Source organism: Hylobates moloch, unplaced genomic scaffold (genome assembly GCF_009828535.3).
Source record: "Hylobates moloch isolate HMO894 unplaced genomic scaffold, HMol_V3 SCAFFOLD_5738, whole genome shotgun sequence".
Taxonomy (NCBI): Eukaryota; Metazoa; Chordata; class Mammalia; order Primates; family Hylobatidae; genus Hylobates; species Hylobates moloch.
The window spans coordinates 1-4402 of NW_026658013.1; the positions used below are offsets into that span (position 1 = coordinate 1).

Genomic DNA, 4402 nt, shown 5'->3' on the forward strand with positions numbered 1-4402 from the left:
CCAAACATTCCTCACATATTTCTTTGCCATCTCATTAATGGCAACTCCATTCTTACAGCTGCTCAGGCCAAAATCCTGGGAATCATGTTAGCAAAGCCTTTGTTTATCCCTTCAAAAGATGTGTGTGTGTGAGGTCTCCGTGACCACTCCCAGGCTAAGAGATATGACAGCAACAAGATACAAAGCAAAGTCAGCAAAGAGAAAAGGCTCACTGGATAAAGACCAGAAGAAATCAGTCACAAGCTTCCAAAAGACCTCTCCAGAAGATTCAACACAGGACATGCTTAATTCCTCCATCAGTGACTTGTGACAACACATGCAAAGTGTCTACCAAAGCTCATTAGAGACCCAGTGCCCAGAGTTTTTAAGGGAGGCTGGCCATGTAGACCACCCACTGGCTGGTATATATTATACCAAGTTTCCACACTCCCAGAAGGAAAGCTGGTGTTCGGCACAAAACACGTTGTACAAACAGGTTAGGCACAGTGAACCATTCTTAGCAGTTCTAGGAATGGTGGGAACCCTTCCGATACCCAGATTCCCAGATGGCAGCCAAGGGCCAGGCTTGGAAGCAGACGTTCCTAAGGATAGTGGTTTCAGATCTGTTAACTGTTTTCTGCACAATATCAAAATTTTAGATGCCTGATATCACTACCAGTCACCTTGGTTATTGTCATCTTACAAGTCTGGATTAATTGCAGCAGTCTCTGTCATCTCCCACTGCACCTCCCTACACACTGCTCTCAGTTCAGCAGCTGTAGTGACCCTGGATCATATAACTCTTAAGAATTCAACATTGGCTTTCCATTAGTATAATTCAAATAAAAACTGAAGTTCACAACAGGGCTCCTAAGGTGAGGCTCAAGGGAAAGGGGTTTTTGAAAGGGGTAGCAGAAAGCTAGGTCCAAAATAAAATACTGCCTCCAGGTTCCAGGTATGAGCAGCTTTCCCTTGAGAGCTGCAGGGAAGCTTCCGCGCCCCCTCCCTGAGGAGTCCAGGTCAGTAAAACAGCGTTAAGGATATAGGATAAGTTTTTGCTTTGGAATAAAGGCCCAAGTAAGGCACTCAGACACAGAAGAGTATAGAGAAGACAATTCTGGGACATTTCTCAGTGGGGCCCCTGGTGGTATTGGAGAGTTGATTATGCTCGGGTTTAGGGAGCAATTTTAATGGGTAACAGGATGTGGGAGAAGCTTCTGTTGGTCACTCCTGAGAGGGCACGGTGATATCTTCCATTTGGAGGAGGGTCTCTTGGTGAAGTTGAGTGTGGGTGGATAGTGACCTTGCTTTGGAGGAAATCCTATTCTGGGATTCTGCTGTTAGGACTAGTTAATTCAGATGATTCTTACCTAGAGTTTAAAACAGTCCCCAGTGATAGCAAACTTAAATATTAAAATCATCCATGAGGAGGGAGGCTTAAGCCATTGTTTGCTTTGCATAATTAAAGGCAAGTCTTGTAGAGCTGAGAGTACAGTGCAGGTGTTTGTCTTTTGTCTTTCTTCTCTATGTATTCATGTATATATGCCCACACACATTTGCGCATTTAGGTTACATACATAATTACAATTTACGGAATTTTTGTTTATCAAAACTCATAAGGTCCTCTTAAAAATTTAGCTAAAAAGACTTGTGGGCTGGATGCAGTGGCTCACGTCTATAATCCTAGCCCTTTGTAAGACAGAAGTGAGAGAACTGCTTGAGGCCAGGAGTTTGAGACCAGCTTGGGTGACACAGCACGACACCCTCTCTACAAATATTTTGTTAAATCGCCAGCTGTGGTAGCACACGCCTGTAGCCCAGGCTACTTGGGAGGCTGAGGCAGGAGAATCCCTTGAGCCCAGGAGCTAAAAGTTACAGTGAGCTGTCTTCAAAATAAATATAGAAATTGTCTTTTCCACAGGATACCACAGCTGTGCCTTATGTGTTTCAAGATGATCCTTACCTTATACCAGCATCCTCTTTGGAATCTGTGAGTATTTTCATATAATTTTCCAGTATTTTATCTCGCTGGTTTGTATACAACAGTACATAAATAATTTAGTTGTAATAACCTGGGAATGGTTTACAAATGCTGAGAAATTGATAGACCTTGTGAACCCTTTACTACTTTTTTCAAAAAGATGTACATATCGTCACTGGGGAGAGGATTTTTGGTTTTGGTTTCTAATACTTAGGGCTTTATCACACTGGAGTGACCCACTCAGTTTAAATGGCTTGCTTTTTGTATATTTCGAGCTGTGTATAAGATGCTAACTGAAATTATATCACAGTAGAAAAGATGGGATAGTCTATAATTTCTAATTGGGATTCTGTGTGTTGTTGCATTTTTTTTTTTGTGAGGGGGGAGAAATTCTTGCTGAGAGTGTAACTATAATCTTGCTTGAGTTTAAATTACATGTATTTAAATCTTTTTCTTTATATAGCGTTCATTTTCACTGGCAAAGAAATCTGGGGAGAATGTGGCCAAGTTTATTATTAATTCATACCCCAAATATTTTCAGAAGGACATAGCTGAACCTCATATACCGGTAAGGAGAGGTAGTTACGTTATTTACATAATACTATTTTAAATGTAAATTAAACCAGGCTTTCATGGCTAATATTTCAGTAGCCATTTGAATACCCTCAATATTTGGATGATAAGCCTTTTAAAGTGTGGAGTTAGCTTTGATCACAAGACTAACTTTTTAAAATTCTTTCTGTATTTATTTGCTCATCTTAATATTTTCCCCATTTGATTTTTGTGACACCATGCTCTTAGATCTTTAATTCTATGACTGAAATTTCCTTCACTACCTCTCTATACACATCATTCTCTTCCTTTTTTTTTTTTTTTTTTTCTTGAAACAGGGCATCATGCTGTCACCCAGGCTGGAGTGCAGTGGTGCAATCATAGCTCACTGCAGCCTGGAACCCCTGGGCTCAAGTGATCTTCTTGCCTCAGCCTCACAAGTAGCTTGGACTACAGGGGTGTTCCACCATGCCTGGCCAATTTTTTTTAATTTTTAGTTTTTGTAGAGAACAGGGTCTTGTCTCACTGCACTGCCTAGGCTGGTCTCAAATTTCTGGGCTCAAGCAAACACCCTCCTCGGCCTCTGAAATCTCTGGGATTGCAGGTGTAAGCCACTGCTGCTTGCCCTTGATCCGCTTCTTTTTTTGTTTGTTTTTGTTTGAGATGGAGTCTCACTCTGTTGCCCAGGCTGGAGTGCAGTGGCGCGATCTTGACTCACTGCAACCTCTGCCGCCCGAGTTCAAGCAATTCTCCTGCCTCAGCCTCCTGAGTAGCTGGGATTAGAGGTGCCTGCCACTGCACCTGGCTAATTTTTGTAGTTTTATTACAGACGGGTTTTACCATCTTGGCCAGGCTGGTCTTGAACTCCTGACCTCGTGATCCACCTGCCTTGGCCTCCCAAAGTCCTGGGATTACAGGTGTGAGCCACCGTGTCCGGCCTTAATCCGCTTCTTAAGCATGGGTATCTTTCTTAGATTGTTATGCTCATTTTCTCTTTTTATTGTGTATACTCTTCTGTTTCAGCGACCCTTATAATCCATTTGGTACTCTTTTGTGTATCTAGCCTAGATCCCTTTACTTTGAACTCCACATTGTATTTCCAGCTCCCTTTTTGTTCTGTAGTTTTGGAGTGAGGATTTATGCAGTGTGGTGGGTATTGTGCTTAGTGCTTGTCCATATAGTGGTGAGCAAAACAGATGTGCCTCTGCCCTCCTGAGTTTGTTGGTGGAAGTACTAATCTCAGACTCATCATATCTAAACTGCTCCCATACCCCCACATCTCTCTGCTTCCCAAAGCTGAGAGGGAAACACAGACTTCTTGTTTTCATAGTAGAACTTGTAGATAGATGAGGAAGCCAGTGTGATTGTGTAAGTCAAAATATTAAAATCCTGAACTAAGACAGTGGCAGTGGTGGAATAATCATTTGTTAGTTATCTGCTTTCTCCATTAGATTGTGAGTACCCCAAAGGTAGAGAATGCCTTTCGTCTCTGTATCCCCAGTGCCAAGCTTAATGTCTGGGGGTAAAGTAGTAGGCATTCAGAAAGTATTTGAATAAGTTAGTGAATGAGGTAAAATCAGCATACCTTGGGTAGTATTAAATGTTTAGAGGATACACAGCATTAGAGATGAAGGGTTTAGTTCCATTCCCTGTGAAGACAATCATGTTAAAATGATCAATAGTATCTGGTGCAGGAAACGTGAATTGGAGCAGTGAAGTTTTACTTTGGTATGTTGGTGATAAAAATCTTGTCCTAATCGGTTATCCTTTCCTCACCTTTACCTGTTTGTAGTAACTTTAGTCATCTTGTTTTCCTAGTGTTTAATGCCTGAGTACTTTGAAACTCAGATCAAAGACGTAAGTGAAGCCGCCCTGAAGGAACGAATCGAG

At 41.8% G+C, this 4402-nt stretch overlaps 1 long non-coding RNA gene across 1 annotated transcript; it reads left to right on the top strand.

The window, feature by feature from the left end:
* Nucleotides 1-1623: 1623 nt before the first annotated feature.
* On the top strand, nt 1624-4402 carry LOC116465504 (uncharacterized). Its single transcript, XR_004247208.2, has 3 exons — nt 1624-1969; nt 2424-2528; nt 4331-4402. It is a non-coding gene; the product is annotated as an uncharacterized LOC116465504 (long non-coding RNA).